General features: G+C 38.5%; 1 protein-coding gene across 1 annotated transcript in view; it reads right to left on the bottom strand.

Annotated features, from left to right (window-relative positions):
- LOC134212578 (uncharacterized) overlaps positions 1-18705 on the bottom strand; it is an 896490-nt gene that overhangs the window by 827605 nt on the left and 50180 nt on the right. The gene's annotated exons all lie outside the window — the stretch shown is intronic.

Here is an 18705-nt window from a genome sequence, read left to right as displayed (position 1 = left end):
GCATTCTTCATATACTATTTTGATTTTCTCTTCACCCTGGTTGCTTGACGTGACTCAAACCGTCACTGCATCAAATCACAAGATAATACAATAGATCCCATTAGATACAAAGCAAGCTGAAGGTCATACATCATGGCTCATAGGCCAAAGGTAGCCCAATTCAAAGCATGCAAAATGATTTTTCAGCTTTTCCTCTGAAGTTTAGTCTTCTCCTGCATTTCCGTTTTTCACATATCACAGCAACGTTCAAAAATGTAGTTGTTGAACAATGTTCAGCATAACCTGATAACTGTTAGGTCCATGTTCAATTTGTGTCAATGCAATATGAAATCAAACTCTTCCGATGAACGTCGACCTAGCAGCTTGCCGGATCATGCAGCGGAAAATTGAGAACAAAATTCATGCCACCAGTCATGCGACCGACTGACCGAAGGGACCAGCTGACCATCTGACTGACCGACACACTCACTGTCCAGCTCCCGACGATGGATGACGATGGTACTTGTGCGCGCATTGCAATCCTATCGGAATTGGGACTGACAGCGTAAGCTGCTGACCCCGAAGAGGGAAGCAAACACAATATTATTAACAAGTTTCCGGAAAAGTTATATCTCGCAGGCTACAAGACTAGAACTGCATCCGGACCAACAGGACGACAATTGCGAGTGAATGTGAGGAACGAAGCTGGAAGCCCTTTCCGGAGCGTTTTGTCTGTTCCACGCTAGCAGTATGATACGTTTCCAATGGGATACAGGAACGGTTCCGTCGAGCAAAAATTTGCTGTATCAAATCTAATGCTGGACATATTTAATAAACTTTTTAATAAGATTTTCCACATGAAGCCCCAGATGGCAAGTTTATGGTCCCTTTCCTTGGAAAGTTGGTAGATGCCTGTTTCGTAGGCACTTGAACACCCGATTTACGAACCGTAGGAAAGTGAAAATGATAAACTGAGAGCTGGCCGATTTTCTTAAGAACAAGGCTGGAAGAAGCACGAAGCAAAGTCGCGGCACTGCCGCAATATTAAAAAGTGACGTAAACGCCCTTTTGTGGCATCGAATTCATTAACACTCGAGCCCGCGCACTTTTGTGTTTTGTACAACATGGAAAACAAAAAAAAAAGGAAAAAGGAAAACTTGTACGTTGCAGAATAGGGCAGAGCACAGTGACTAAAATCTAAAACACGTTTAATTAATAGTACCTTTATCATGCGATTTAGCGTAACAGTGTCATCCAGATACTTTAACAGTAAGTTAATGCGCTTCTTTGGAGGTATTCAAATTAATGATAAAAAAATCAGTTTTACAACTTTCAAGATTTGAAGAATGAAGTAGGCCTTGGCCGGGCAAGATGTTTTATTTTTGCTCTGAAATACCTATTTGGTCGGGGTTCAACCAAATCACATCAAGCGCCAACGAAAAATTACCGATTTTTCTGCTCAAACTTTCGTTTAGCAGATTTAATTGATCGCAAATCGCATCGAATATCCCTCAACCCCATAACTGAGGATATCCTACTGCAAATGTGTGCTTAAATTGATATGAAACTATTTTCGATGTCCTTGTACGAACAAAATATCACAAGTCAGTCGAAAAGCCGCTTGGAGCGGTTTATATCTCATTTCATGTACAATTTTTTAAGATTTTTAAATCATTGGTGTTTAAAGTTTGAAGATTCGATTTAGAGGGTGATCTGATCCTGTTGATCCAACAAGGGTTGCTTTTTGCTTAGGTGAATGTTCGTTTGGTTGCGTAGGTGGTGTCATCAGTTGTTCCATACCAGCCGTTGAGATGATAACCGGAAATTTGTTAAGTATTATTTTCATATTATTTCTCGCTTTCTTCTAGCCAGCTATGCCAAATTGCTTCAACATCAATTCCGTAGATTCACTCAAAAATTTTGGCTGGCCCTTTTTCAGCGTTCAATGCATAGAAATTAGATAATAACAATGCTATTAAGCGTCAAAATTAATAGTTATTCGTTTTGTTATATCTTGAATTTGATGAAAAACTAAAAAAACGATTCATAGGCACTGTGCCCTATACATAATGGCAGTTGCTATACTTATTTATTGACAGCAACTGTTTCCTACGCGGAGACTACTATTTCGCATATTATTTATTGAATTCTATTGAAAATTTCAACGTAGAATGAGTTTAATATTATGAACTTCTAATTTTTCAAAACATTTTAAATTGTTAAGCTGATTACTTGGCTGTTTATTGCAAATAGGTTCGAGTTCTTTAATATCGACTTTACATCGATTCAACGAAGTGTCCGACGAATTCTACATCAGATTTCGCTGTCACTTGCTGAGCCGTATATCATGTTTTTAATGTTTGACTGCCATTAGATTAAAGAATTTCATGTAGACAGCACAGTCCGATGAATAAATTACAAAATACAAATATAAATACATGGGAACAATCCCGAGAAAAGATGTCCTATTCTAAAGACGGAAATGTTCCGATGACAATCAGTCACTACGAAAGCAAAGATGGCGTTGAACCGAGCTCAACGCAAATCCTAAATTGGATTCAGGTAAAAAAGGATCCGTAGGACTATGTCACTGGTAGTTTAGTTTTCTCAAATGCATGCAGATCTCTCTGCAGTTAAGGTAAATGATTAAGTTTCAATCACTTAGGAGATCATTTGGACTCTTGTGAATTAGCATTGGCGATGACATAGTTGTGGTAATGTTGATTCACCAGAAATTTTGACGTAATTAGTTCATTCATAATATGGCGTCAGCAATGAGAACTATAAGGTCAGCACTAGTCCAGTACAGTAGTAAAACAAACCCCTATTTTGTCACTGAAATTAGGATCGCAAACCAAGAAAACCGCCCAAAAAATCGAGATTACAATCCATACATTTCCTTACTTCTATTTGATTCCAGAAATTCCTCGAAAACAATCTTAGAATATTCATTCTGGTGTTATTTCATAAATTAAAAATTGTTAAGAAATTCTTTGGAAAGTCTTTCATATTTTTTTTGTAAATACCGTCATTTAGGGGGAAGATGATCATTTTTGAGACAAAACATGCAATAACAATGTGTGTTTACATTTTAAATCGAAACAAATATTTTCAAAACATGTACTGCTATACGTTGCAATAATCAACAACTTTAGTTTTCTGAAATGCGTTCGCATTTTTTAAAATAAATTAAATTATCACACATTTTTTGAGTAATCTGGTTTGGGGTGAAGTTGATCAAGACAGCTCTACTAAAAAACTATGACTATCTATAACTTATTATGACTATCTCTCTCTTTCTTTCACAAAATACATTTTCATGATTATAATTGAAAAACTCGGATTTCTACCTAGCGGTAACATTACTTGAACTGAGAATATTGTTGACTACCGTTTCATAAAAAAATTTGGCACTTTTGACTAAAACATCAAATGATCATCTTCACCTCAATGATCATCTTCCCCCCAGTTGACGGTACCTAAAGTAATTCTATGGAAAATACCTCCAGTAATTAAGGTAAGGTAAGTCATCCAAAAATTTCTTAAGGCATACCTTTATTTCGTTTTGGGAATTTCTTCGGAAATCATCTAGGTATTCCATTAAAAATTATTCCAAGAATTCGTTTCAAAATTCCAACAGAACTTCTTCTAAAAACACAGGCAGATATCGTAGAGGAGGCGAATGTCCCCGGTTGCGGCGGCTCTCTCTTCTTCGTCGGTCAGAGAGTATGCCCACGCTCGCTTGTCCCGTCGGCATGAGCGTTTTACTTCCTTCTCAAGAGCCGCGTATCGTTGACATACTAAGACTTTGGCTCCTCTGGTTTTTGATCGCTCTATCGCGGCTTTGGCTTCTCTTCGCTCCTCTATCTTCCTCCAGATCTCATCGGTGATCCATTGTTTTCTCTGGGTGCGCAGTTCGCCCAGATTGTTCTCGCTGGTGGCGATGAAGGCAATCTTGATAGCAGTTCATTGGTCTTCCACGCTGCCACCTTCCGGAATATCTGCAGCACGCGTCTCCAGTTCTTCAACAAAGAACCGTTTCACCATGGCATCTTCTAGTCGGCGTGTGTTGAATCGTCGTCCAACTCTTTCCTCCTGCCGACAAATCGTATTTCGCCGATGAGGAGGTGATGATCAGACGCGATATCGGCACTACGTTAATTCCGTACATCAAGAAGGCCATTTTCGACTGATGCAGATGTGGTCGATTTGATTTTCTGTAAAGCCGTCACGGGAGACCCACGTGACCTTGTGAACCGGTCGATAAGGGAAGAGCGATCCCCCTAACACCATGTCGTTATTACCACAGAGCTCTGCTAACAGCTCTCCGTTTTCGCTCATTTCTCCGAGACCATGGCGTCCCATAATGCGCTCATGGTTCGAGTTGTCGGATCCGATCTTCGCATTGAAGTCGCCCAAACAGATCTTGATATCACCCTTCGGAATTCTATCTACGACGGCATTGACTTGACTGTAGAAGTTCTCTTTGTCTTGCAGATCGACAGCATCGGTTGGCGCATAACATTGGATTATAGTAAGGTTACGGACCCGTGTTCTAAATCTGGCAACGATCATCCTTTCACTTATAGGTTCCCACTTCATAAGCGCAGAGTATGCCTGAGCGCTTAGTAGGAAGCCAACTCCGCGAAGCCGGGGAGCTTGTTCACCTAGTAAACCAGAGTATAACAGAACTTGTCCCGACGGCGTTCTGTGTTCTCCAAAGTTAGTACCCTGCTGGGCTAGGGTTAAAACGTTCCATGTTCCTATTCGTGTCCGTTGTTTCGCGCTAAGAGTCGTCGCCTTTAAATCAGTCCGTATTCTTTCACTATCGGATTCTCGAACAAATTGATGTTTCGGGAACAGTAGGTTGTTGGCCCAAGGTTCGCTATCCACGGGGATGGGGCTGCCATCTTAGGTATAGCATCCGGGGAATAGCATTTCATACTCAGCCGCTGCATGCCAGAACAGACGCTGTTGGAGCCGCACCTCCTTGGTGAACAGACGCTCGATCCGTCGGGTCAAATTTGTTTAAAGTCCCACCCAACACCAGGACTAGGCTAATGCGCTTTGGGCGGCACACGGTCGCTTTTATAGGGCCTGCTTGGGAACACATGCAGCTTTTTATAGAAGTTCAACAGAGCCCACTGTCGAACCCACCACATCCTAGGCAGACTCCACAGGACGCTTCCTCTCGCTCTAGCTGATGTCAGAAGGACTGGCGGTCAATTGTCATCGGAAGACCCGTGAAAGCGTGAGTATTGGAACTTGTGAGGACCAGAGCTATTATAGGCGCTCCTACCCGGATGTCAACTCACCATTTCGTAGCCCAGTGACAAGCCAAGCAACATTTGGTCCATCTACAAGCGAATGGTCGCCTCTTCCTTTCCAGAGATTCCACTGGCAACAAGATGAGAGACCTCTACCTCGGAGGCTTTCGCACCGCTTTATACACCGGAGAAGTTAGCTCCGAGTCACTGCCAACTTGAACGCTCGCTCGCTCAAAAGCAAAATAATCGAGCTCTGTTGTTTCTTCGAGGATAAGGAGATCAACGTGGCATTCATCTCATCCAAAACCCGAGGAAAGTGCAACAATTCCGGAATCAAGGCTGGTGAAGTTGGTTCGAACAAACTCCAGAGGGGGATGAGTGGCAATACCGCGTTAAGAAGCAACATAACATGCCGCCTGTTGCCGAGCTTTAAGCCAAAATTCACCAAGGCCGTTGGAGTGGAAGTTACCACCTCTGTCGGCGTCATCACGATCATCTTGGCATATTGTCCACGCAAGCCAAATGCGGCGATGAAACATCCAATGATTTGCGAAATGTCTCCGTCTAGTTCCCTCGGCGGCTTGGGTAGATCATTATCATAGGGAAACCTCAACGCCAAACAACAAGCTTGGGGCAATACTTGTTCAAATCTAAACAGCATAATATAGTGCAACGACGACCTGCAGGACCATTACACCATTACTGTTTCATCCGGTTAACACGGTCCGGAGCTGATGCAACGATCGACATCTTCATCACCCTCATGGACGGCCACATCTCTTAGCCGGTGGTCTACCAGGAGCTCAGCTCGGACCACTATCAGGCAAGGCTTCTATAAGTCGGTGCCAGCTATCCTGACGGGACTACTACCGAGCGAACAGGGGTCGGTTCTAAAGGTGCATGGACGACAACATCGATTACCAGCGTCACCCGGTGGAAAACTATGACAAAAGGTCGAAAGGACAAAATGTCGAAAGACAAAAGGGCGGAAGAACAAATGGTTCATGAGATAAAAGGTCGAAAAGACAAAAGGTAGCAAGGACAAAACGAAAAATGAAAAGTGAAAAGTAAGAAGTGAAAAGCTTATAGTTAAAGGAGAAATAATGAAGAAAGAAGGAACCCGGATAAAAATGTATCATTGAATCAAAGGTATACACAATTGCGTTACCATAAAAAGTTTAAAGTGAAAAAGGAAAATAGGAAAAGAGGAAAGTGAAAAATGAAAAGTGAAAAGTGAAAAGTGAAAAGTGAAAAGTGAAAAGTGGAAAGTGAAAAGTGAATAGTGAATAGTAAAAAGTAAAAAGTGAAAAGTAATAAGTAAAAGGTGAAAAGTGAAAAGTGAAAAGTGAAAAGTGAAAAGTGAAAAATGAAAAATGAAAAGTGATAGTGAAAAGTGAAAAACATAAAGTGAAGTGTGAAAAGCAAATAGTGAATAGAGAAAAGGGAAAAGTGAAAAGTGAATAATATATGTTAAATATTGAGAAGGGGAAAGTGAAAACGTGAAATGAAAAGGGAAATGTGAAAAGTAAAAAGTGAAAAGCTTATAGTTAAAGGAGAAATAATGAAGAATGAATCCGAATAAAAATGTAGCATTGGATCAAATGTATAAACAATTGCGTTACCATAAAAAGTGAAAAGCATAAAGTGCAAAGTGAAAAAGCAAAAGATAATAATGAAGAATGAATCCGAATAAAAATGTAGCATTGGATCAAATGTATAAACAATTGCGTTACCATAAAAAAAGAAAAGCATAAAGTGCAAAGTGAAAAAGCAAAAGATAATAGTGAATAGTGAAAAGTAAAATGTGAAAAGTGAAAAATGAAACGCGAAAAGTGAAAAGTGAAAAGAGAGTAGTGAATAATGTATGTTTAATAATGAAAAGTGAAAAGTAAAAAATAAAAGTAAAAACGAAAAGTAATAATGAAAAGTGAAAAGCTTATAGTTAAAGGAGAAATAATAATAATAAAATAATAATAAAAATGTATTATTGGATCAAAGGTATATACAATATCTTTACTATTTAAAATACAGTATACACCCAGGTTTTTTTTACACGGTTTGGTTTTGGTCGTTTAAGACCTTCAGCGTCAATGAAGCAATGAGTTAACCCCACCAAAAAATTCACAAAAAATCAAAGAAAATTCAGGAGGTATTTGAAAAGCTGTAAAAGTTCAGGTTAACCGAGAAATTAATGAATTCCAACCGCGTAAAAAAAAACCTGGGTGTACAACATAATTTGTCGTTTTTTATGGTTGCACATATCCTACCCGAGCAGCACAAGTCGGTGAATTTGGTTGCATAAACTCAATTGTGACTGAATCTGGGCATAGATAAGTTGCTGTGATCTATGTGGAACATGTGTGCTGCTTGGGTATCTATACTGTATCTATACTGTGGATACAATACGTTAACATGTTACTCTAAAGCTGCTACACTTTCAATTGTTTTTTATTCGTTTGAGAACAAGATTTCAACATTCAATCACTTTCGAAAATATCTTTGAATTACATTTTTATATTAAACATATTTGACTCCTAGCGTCAGTTTCTGCAATATGCATTATTTTTCCCCTAAATTTTATTATTAAACTGGCCAAATTCAATATTGTATTGTTTTGCAATCAATTTTCTTTAAAGTGTTCAAGGTGGTTTTGCTTAGGCCCTTGTCAAAAGTTAGGCTAGAATCAAAATGGCGAATAATGATGCAAATTATGTTTTTTTTTATCACAAAGAATGTATATGCAAAATTTCAGAGAAATCAATAAAATACAAAATTGAAATCTCGAAAAAAAATCATGATTTCACAGAGAATTGCTCTCATATGACCAGTGTTCTAATGAACACAGGACATCCTGCATTTGATGAAATGCAGCATCATAATCATGAAAAGTATAAAATCTTTCACTATGACACTATACAAATATTAAAAATGTGTAACCCGCAAAAGATCTAGTTTCGCTACATCTTACTCAAACATGATAAATATGTAAAAGGCATTTTGCCTAGGGGACATCTTTCCCTTCTTACATTTTACAAACATCTTCGCTTGGAATCAATTTGCCTTCCCACTAGCTTGGAATCAACACGTTGTTATTTCACTCTTTCGGAAAAGGTGCGGCATCAACGGATCTTTTGTTGCGCGAATTCCCAGAAGGAAGCTCATTGACTTGTCTGCAGAATGAAAAACAGCAAGAAAATCCTCCATCAATAGCCCAACCAACGCAAGCCAAAACGATTCGATGGAAAAATCCGTAAAAATACTTGTGGATGTCAGCCGAGTTCTATTGTGTCCACAGTATCTGGTAAAGTCAGACCCGGAAGAATGTGGAAATATTTGACTTCATTCTTGCAATAAACCGTTTGATGACAATGGTGACGATTTCTTATCCAAACGAGCAATTTCTATAATGAATTTGATGGTCGAATCGTGTGGTGCGATGGTGACACGTTCCATGCTGACACTGCCGATTGGTTGGCCCAACCCAGATGCTTTGACGCATTTTTTCCTGCCATTGCTATCATTTCACATTTCCGAAAAACATTGGCATGAAATTGAGACTGGTCGACAATTGAATGGTTTGAAAGATAACGATCCGGGTTGGTCATCAAAGGCCCAGGTATAATATTTTCGAAATATTTTCATAGAAGCCCATTCAATAGATATGACATGATTGTCATTATAGTTTGCGATGAGATAAATGTAAATGTCTAATGTCTAAGTGAAATCATTGTGCGAATTGTTTTATTATGCAAGAAAAAGCAACTTATAGTGGTAGCAGGAAAAGACGTAAGATGTTTAAATAATACAGATAATTGACTTTGCTCGATAATGAAATTATTTCTACAGCTGAAACCAAATTTCGTTTCCCATTACCAGGAGATGATATTGGTGCATAGACAAACCACAATTGTTAGATTTGAAAATGTGAAACTCTTACGAAAAGAAATTGAGTGTTGCAGAACTGTAACTCACCATTATTCACACGAACATGAAACGATTCAATGTCATGAATCAATTGAAACAAGTCACATTCTGCTGGACGTGATGACAACGCAATCATAAATCTTAGAACTTTTCTCCTGCTGTGTACCAAGACAGGGTGAGTACTAAAGGATTCCAAATAGCATGACTACGTTCAAGCATATTGCTTCCATATATGGCATAAGGTCTTACATCACCAACACTTTGTGCCGCTATTTCTATGCTTTATGAACCTGCCTTGGTTTCAGTATGAACATCAAGTCACAATGAATAAAAAGACCATTAACTTGGGACACAGTGGGAATTTGAATGCGGTTCTAATTCCTCATCAGTGCTTGGTTGCCCTGATGACGACGAAAAAACCACCAAACGTCCGAGCAACCGGAAGGAAACCACATTTAATCTTCGTCCTTTTATGTGAAAGGGAAATGTGAAACTTTATCTTGTTACGCCTCTTCACCAGTGCCGTGGTAGTCTGCAGCAAGAATCTACGACCGAAATAAACCGGCTGCAAATCCTAACCACCCCCATCGACCCAAAACCAACTTTGCAAGCTAATCTCCGGCGGTAGGAGCCGAATGTTAGGAAGAGTGTGGGGATTTGTGCGTGCCTTGCAATAAATGACCGTGCTATGGTGATGAAGATGGGTCCACAGATCTGTAATCTCACGAGCATTAAATGATTATTATTTTTTTATCGTGTGTTGGAAAAGTTCAGATGATTATTTGTAATGTAATTGGGAAACATGTATTCGTATGAGGAAATGTGAGTACCTTGAGCGTCTGCAGTATCATCCCAAGCCGAAACAAAAAAGTTTCCAAGCGTAGACAACCCGAACAATCGTGTAATTAACCATTAATGTCCTCAGGAAACTTATTCATTTGTAGTTAGGGTAACAAATTTGTTGATGCAAAGCTGATTTTCCAAGAAAAGGAACAGCAGCAAAAAGAATCGCTCAATATGAGATCTGTATCCGCCATAATCTGGATAGCCGAATGTGGCTGTAACGATCAAACGACTGTGATTAGCTAAGCTTAATTGAATATAGGTGCCTGGGACGGCAATAGTCATTCTCGTCGTATGAATGAAGCGAAAAAAATGTATACTTCGTTACAGCAAGAAGCAATGCAACGACTATTCGGTTTCGTCATGTTGCGAGCTAATAACGAACATTAACGTGCAACGAAAAGCTATGACGATATCTTCGCACTATTCATTCATATGATCCAATACGTAGTAATGGTTGAACAGAAAATACGATCACAAGTAAACAAATTGTAGGAACTCAGGTGAGGATTAACTTTTCTTCATTCGTTAAGTACATTACAATACATACTAAATATTCGATGCAGAATCCTGTCCCACTATTTTCAATTTAAAACTGGCCGGATCGGACTCAGAAGTTATGCTTCAGCTTAGCTTAGTTTGATTGATAGTTCAAATCGTAGTTGGTAGCCACGATTGGCCGAGCAACAGCAAATACCTATGCACAACTCACCAATTGAACAGTTTTAAGTTAGAAAGCTATTATCACTGTACATGATTTGGAGTTTTATTAATTCAAGACCAATAACGATGCCGGCCACAATCAATTTAGGATTAGGAGAGAAAAATTGATTCAACACTCACTGCTACAAGAGACCGACGAATGCTATGCATCTCCGTGAGTTCCGCACAAATGAAGTTGGTTGATTGAGAAGGTAATTCATAGGAAGTCACCTTGGTAAGTGACTAAATAGTTATTGTAAACGAAGTTATTTTGATAACAGGAATACGAAAACCGTGTTTCAAATCAACCCAACGTAAAATCAATGTGCTACGTTTGATAAGATTCTACAACACGAAACCGACTAATCAATAATTTCTCATGACCAGCATCAACACGATCGATGCCGCACTAAATAAATTTCTGCTCTTCGATGCAGAAATTCATTTTGTCACATCGCGTTCTCCCGGACTAGCTGGCGTGAGTAGCAACACGATCGATCCTGCAATAATTATCTGCACTTTGATGCAAAATAGTAGTTTGTGCAAATAGTTGCAAAAAGGTAAACGGCGACATAATCGCAGTCGCCAAACGATAGAATCGCATCGCGTATGATTGGAGGAACCTTAAATATGAGAAATCTGCATGTGGCGCGTGATCAATGATCATGTCCCGTACGGACATTGCGGACATTTGTACGGTTTCTCGCCGGTGTGCGTCCGCTGGTGCGTCGAGAGATGATCCGAACGGGAGAAGATCTGTCCACAGACCTTGCAGGTGAAACCCTACACGCTGGTGTGCAGACGCATGCTGCGCGTTAGCATGTCCGATCGGGCGAACGATCGCTGGCAGACCTCACAGATGTAGGACTTGGTGATGTCCGTTGAGTTGGAGCGGCTTTTATGCCGGGATGCCATGTGTTTGGATAAGCGGTCCTGTAGGGAGTACAGCTGACCGCAAACGGGGCACATGTAGGCAACATCCGAACCAGGAGGCATTTCTTCAACCACAGGAAACACGTTGAGGTTGTAGCAGGCAATGGGTTTTTTATTATTGTATTTGGATATTGTTGTAGTGTTGTCTCTCCAAAAATTCATCAATGTTCTGAAACAATTTTTTTGCGTTCACAATTTATTTAACAACAAATTGGTTCTTCGGAATGATTTTTCAATATAATTCAGTGAAAACAGTTATGGTAAAAACTTATTTCCTTTTAATTAAGTGAACAAGGAAAATTTTCATACATCGATCTTTTCATTATCGAATGATAATGCCAACTTCGTGTTAAAATATAGGTACAGATGATAAAGATTTGAAATTATCAAACAAATGTAGGAAAAACCATTGCACCGAAAATATTGGATTTTGATTTCATTTTTTTTTTCAAATTTATTGTGGGTGAATGACGGCTTTGGCAGGTTTTGTTCTATTATTGGCAGGGGGTTTTTTATGACTAACTAGGCTCAAATTTGGCCTAAGCATTCTTTGCATATAAAAGAATATTGTGGCCAAATTTCATAAAATTTGGTCGACGAGAACCCCCCTGCCAATAATAGAACAAAACCTGCCAAAGCCGTCTTTCCCCCTATGTAAATAGAAGGAGGAAACGAATAAAAACTTGCAAAAATTGGGTTGTTTATTCTTGAGTGATGCGCGGTCGTGCAAATTCCAATTTTGTTTTCTATGTATTTAGACCAACATTTGAAAAGGGCGGGAGTCTCGTTTCGACCGTCTTCCAGTGCGGTTGGTTTTTACGCTCTTCTTTTGTGCGGTGATTCGTCTAAAAGTAGACCAATAGAACCAGTGCAGTGACCGCGGTCGAAACAAATGTGTAGTGTATAAAAAAGTGTTACAGATTCTGAAGACTTGCGCATGTTTGTGCTTGCAAGCGCTGATCGATTGTTATCAAGGGCAATGCCCTTGCTAATATTGCGATCAAGCCAATGTAAATGCTCAAACATGTTCAGCATCATAGTAGCTCTATTAAAACACAACGAATACTTTTGTCTATCAGTGTAGACATATAAACACACATACACACTCACATACACACATACAGATATACACATACACGCTCATATATATCACACATAAAACACGAACACAATTTTTATTATATATTAGGTATCTATATTATGGGAAGCGTTTGGTACGGGAGGTCCACGCTTTCTTCCTTTCCCCTCGATTTCAAGCTATTAAGTGACTTTAGGTATTCCTGAAGTCGCTCAATATCTAGGAGTCATCTCTGCGGTACATACTGCGTAGTTGGCCTGGCCATATGAAAAGAAAAATGACGGAAATTTTCCAGGATGCTTTCAAGTATTGGCTACGCATGTATGAGATTAGATTAGATTAGACTATGTATTTAGACCAACATTTGAAAAGGGCGTAACAGTCAAAATTTATTGCTTCTGATTATTCGTCTACATATAAAGCGATATAAAGTTATGGACATTATTGGATATCAACTACAACAATACCGGATGTGCCATCTTGATACATCAAATCAAGTTTGGACAATATCGATATCAACGACTATAGCACCGGATGCGCTTTCCATGACGCACCATATAAATAGCCTTGGCATTCCTGACGCAACAAGTGAGCGTCAGCGACTCCAACATAGCAACACTGTGACCCGAATGCACCTTGGACTTCCGTCGCAGCAGAACCAGGGTGGCAACAACGACGACGACACCAAAGACCTGACGCAGCAATTAACCAGTCCAACGATCAGTAGGGACAACTAACCAATTTCTGTTCAGAGAGCTCTGTTCTAATTTAGACTAAAAACAGATAGGACCTTGATTGTAAGGTAATTCTCTCGTTAAGCGAATTAATCTCTTTTTTTAAGCAATTCGTAGAAGGTCCGTACTTAATTATATATGGACAAATAATCAAAGGAACAAATTTTGGCACGTAACTTTGAGAGGATGGAGGAAGCCTAAAAGCGAAGCTACAAGGATCAACACGTCGAAGACGAAGTACATAATAGGAAGAGGCTCAAGAGATAACAACGTAAGCCACCCACTACGAGTTTGTATTGGTGATGATGAAATCGAGGTGGTTGAAAGAAATTATGTACTTGGACTCACTGGTGACCTCCGATCAGAGATGCTAGAAAATATTTTCAAATGTCTTCACAGTCGTTTAAATTTGTCTTCAAATGTCTTCAATATAAAAATTATGATTATTAGCGAGAAATTTCAAAATCCAATAGGGTAAATGATATATTTTGGACATGTACATATTTTGGACAAGCATGAGCTTCTTCGATCAATTTTAGATAATGTGTAGGAAAATTTTTATCGAAAGTATGATCATTGCATACTTTTACCTCAACTCTAGCGGCTCCTGATGAGAATTTACAAATCAACTATTATTTATCTTTAAAATTATCTAAAATGTAAAGCTTTCTACCAAAGTGCCTGCTGGACGCCAGTATGCAGGAGAACATGCATTATAGGACTCTTCCTAACATGCACCTGAAACACGTTTAAATTGGTTCAAATGGCAATCTTGAGGTCCTGCGGCCAAAGTTGATTGAAGTTGATTACACCTAGTAAACGTAATTTACTCAAAAATTGGGCAATGGAGACACAAGACTAATCATACGTTATGTATTTGGATGAACCTAGTGGTTTTCAATTGTTTTATACTATTCAATCTCGATATATTTTGTAATAAATGTCCTGCGTTTGTCCAAGATACATCATTTACCCTAGGTTTGTAAATTCAATCATGTCCTTGTTTTATAGATGTCGAATAAAGTTTATTTTTTAAACATTCAAATTGATAGAATTCAAGAGAATATTCTATAAAATTTTCACGTGATAGTGTATAACGAGTTTCCCCTGGATTTTATACTGACTGGTACTGGTACTATTTTATACTGGTTAAAATTCCACCGGATTTTTAACTGAATTTCCATGTGGAATTCTTCCAAATTTATTTTTAAAGAATACCCTGTAAGGTTTCAAAATTTACCGTGAAATACTTGAAAAACATCCAGACGGAATTTCCCGAAGAATTCCTGTTGGAACACCCAGAGGATTTACTGAAGAAACTTCTGGAGAAATTTCTGAAGGAACTTCCGGAGGAATTGCTGGAGGATTTTCAGAAGGAATTCTTGGAGAAACTTAAGAAGGAATTCCTATAGGAACTTCGGGATGAATTTCGGAGCGATTTTTTGGAGAATTACTGAAAGAATATCCGATGGAATTTCTGAAGAAATTTCTAGAGAAACTTCCGAAGGAATGCTTGGAAGTAGTTCTGGATGAATTCTTGGATGAGCTTCTTGAGATATAGCTGCAGAAACTTCCGAAAGAAACCCTGGAGGAAATACCAGAGAAATTCCTTAGTATACTTCTGGAGGAATTCTTGGAGAATCTTTCGGCAACACTCTTGGAGAATCTTCTAGACGAATTCTTGGAGAAACTTTCAAAGGAATTTCTGAAAAAACTTCTGGTGGGATCAGTGGAGGAGCTAAAGCGTGAATTTTTGAAAATTCTGGGGGAACTTTCGGAGGAATTCCTGAAAGAACTGCTGGAGGAATTCGTGGAGGAACTACCGGAGTAGTTAAGGAAGATCTTCCGAAGGAATTCTTGGATGTTCTTTCGCTGGAATTCTCGGACGACCTTACGATTTTTCGGAGAAATTCCTGAAACTTCCGGACAAATTCGTGTAGGAAATTTGGGAGGAATTTCAGAAACAACACTACAACGATTTTTTGGAGAAATTCATTAAGGAATTCTCAGATAAAATACTGGAAGAATATCCAAAGATATTTCTTGAAGAATTATCAAAGGAATTCAAAGAAGAATTTAGCGAAGGTGTGTAATAAGTTTCCTCCGGATTTCTTTTAAGAACATTTTCCTGTAGTAATTTTTCATGGAAGGTCTGAGAAATTTAACCCCAAAACAATTTCAATTTTTTGTCGACATTCGCAAGAATTTCCTATGAAAATTAATTGAAGCAAACTTCTTGTGGAAATCAAAAGGGATTTTTTTTTGTGGGAGCTCAGTAAAACTTGTGGAAATTAAAAAGAATTTCTCGTTTAATATTTGGAGTATTTCCTTTATTTCTTTTTGACGGAAATTATTATGAATTTCCACGATAATTTTAACTGAATTTTCAATTTTAATTCTCTTAAATTTAGAAAAGAAATTCGTCATAAGAAATTCTCCTTATAAAATTCACGAAAAATTCTTTTAAATTTTCACTGAGAAGTTTTTCAAAAATCTACGGAAAATTCAAAGAGTTTCCCGGCGGATATTTAGAGGAATGTGGAATGATGGTATGCATATGCCATTCAGATTGAATTTAGAAAAAAAAAACCTGGTTCTAGCTCAAAGGTTGAATAGATTAAATCTAGTCATAGAAGAATTTAGTCTATGTTTGCCGCAAATTAGATAGGTCATTGCGATCCGAAATGATCGAAATACCTTTTTAAAGACGCCGCCAAGAAAAATACAAACGAATGCTACCATCGGGATTTTTTTCACCAGCGCACAGCTCAAAGTTAAGTGTGTATGAGGACTTAAACGCGTGGCAGTCTCAACCGGCTAGTGTGAATGTATTTTATGTTTGAGATTCTAAGCTCGAGACAAAGACTATTAGCTATATAACTATTGTAATATTCATATACCTAGTTTACATAGAGGTTGCAGAATTTATAAGCTTATAATTAAGTAATGAAATTGTATTTTCTATTCGCTGGCTTATTGATTGTCTTCAAGTGTCTTCAAATAAGTAGATAAGTCTTCAAATATTTTGAAAAGTCTTCAAAATGTCTTCACGAAATAAATGTCTTCACAGAGATTCAAATGTCTTCAAATTGAAGACATGTCTTCAAATCTGGCATCTCTGCCTCCGATAACGATACCAGCAGAGAAATTCGGAGACGCATCATGGCAGGAAATTGTACGTACTTTAGATTCCGCAAAACGCTCCGATTCAATAGAGTTCGCCGCCATATCAAACTGACTATCTACAAAACGCTTATTAGACCGGTAGTTCTTTATGGACACGAGACCTGGACGATGCTCGTGGAGGACCAACCCGTACTGGTAGTTTTCGAAAGGAAAGTGTTGCGTACCATCTTTGGTGGGGTGCAGATGGCGGACGTTACGTGGAGGAGGCGAATGAACCACGAGTTGCATCAGCTGTTGGTAGAACCATCCATCGTTCACACTTCGAAGTGTGCGGTGGGCCGGGCGCGTAGCCAGGATTTCATTCTCGACAACGATCCGACGGGAACAAGGACGCGAGGTGCACAGCGGGCAAGGTGGATCGACCAGGTGGAAGACGATTTGTGAACCCTCCGCTGACTGCGTGGTTGGCGACGTGCAGCCATGGACCGAGTTGAATGGAGAAGATTTTTGTGTACTGCACAGGCCACTCCGGCCTTAGTCTGGTGATAAATAAATAAATGTCCAAAGAATTCCTCGCGAAAGTTCCAAAAAAAATTTCGGAGAACTCCTTTAAAAATTTCAAAAGAATGTCTTTTGGAAATTCCAAAGACTTTTCTTTAATATTGCAAAATGCTTCCTTTAAAAAAAAAATCTGCTCAACAAAGAATAATTTCATGGTGAAATCCATGATAGTTTTAACCCGTAGTTCAGACTATTACTTCTGATGTGATTCTGAGATTCTGCGTTCAATAGATTTTTCTTGAGAAATTCAAGAGATTATTTCGGTAAAGTCTTGCAAAAAAACCCGGAAAAATCCTAAAAGCTGCTGTATAAATCGTTTTCCAAAAAAAAAAATAAAATAAAAAAATCTACGTAGACTTTTGGTGTACCCCCCGTCCCCCACCGTAGACTAACGTAGACTTTTTCGAAACACCTTTCCCCTCAAGAGTCTACGTGGTTTGTGGACAGCCCCTAAAAAAGGCTTCATTGTAATAATTTGCATTCGATGAGGAGTCTTTTCCCATTATTTCCTATTGAAAATTGACTCGATCCGACTATATCTCGCCAAGTATGCTCTCGACAAGTTGTGTTCAATGGTGAATCCTGTACTTTTATTTCCTATTGAAACTTAGACTGATTGGACTATGGGCTCGGAAGTTATGCTCAAAATATACTATTTTCCACAAAACAAAAAACAAACTTTTTCTAAGAGGCCCGGAGACCTATTTTCATTCACCACATACATTTCAAAAATTCACCTATTTTCAAGACTAATCAAGACATTTATCTTTTGCGTTGCGTTGTAATGGAGTATCTAGTAGATTGCATAATGATAGCTGTCATGTATATTCTTTAACTTTCTTACCCCAACTGCTTATGGATTACAAATTGGGATTAAATAGCAACCCAATTGGAGGTCCAAAATGATATCTTCTCCGTTACTATGGAAGGGAAGGAAATGATGATATGACATCTACTTAACGAGAGGCCAGCGACTCACCGACGCACATAGGGGTATTTCACCATTCTAGCCGGAATAAAGTTAAATTTCCAAAATCGTCTTAGAGCAGTCCAAATATGCCTCAAACTTCTCTGAATAGTAGACGAGCGACTCCTAGTACTAGGTTTTCTATTTAGATTTAAACACTACACTTCTAGAAAGTTAGAGGTTTTTCGTTGAGGAAATTAATGATTTTCTCTGTTGAATTTGACTACGTTCGGTATGTTCTATTGTGGTTAAATATTTGTCACAGCAATCCACAGATCAGTACATACCATGAAAAAGTAGACAAAATAGTATCATGTAAACATATTTTTGACAAGAATGAATGGTTCTGAACAGAAATACAAAAAAGTAATTCGAAGTCCATTTTCGAGCTGAAACTAGATAATGTTACTCATATTTTCAATAAGCATAAAACACTTATTCGATGATATTCGGTAATATTTCAGTATAGAGAGGACGCATTTATGTCTATGTTTTAGGATCCCGAAGAAAAATCTTGCGCAAATTTGCGCCATTTTGAAAGCGGATGTTTTTAGCAGAGCATTAGTGATTAATCATAGATTTAATTATGAT

This window comes from Armigeres subalbatus, chromosome 2, assembly GCF_024139115.2.
Source record: "Armigeres subalbatus isolate Guangzhou_Male chromosome 2, GZ_Asu_2, whole genome shotgun sequence".
Taxonomy (NCBI): domain Eukaryota; kingdom Metazoa; phylum Arthropoda; class Insecta; order Diptera; family Culicidae; genus Armigeres; species Armigeres subalbatus.
The sequence above is the reverse complement of the archived record's forward strand: the minus strand, read 5'-3'. Positions and strand labels throughout refer to the sequence as shown.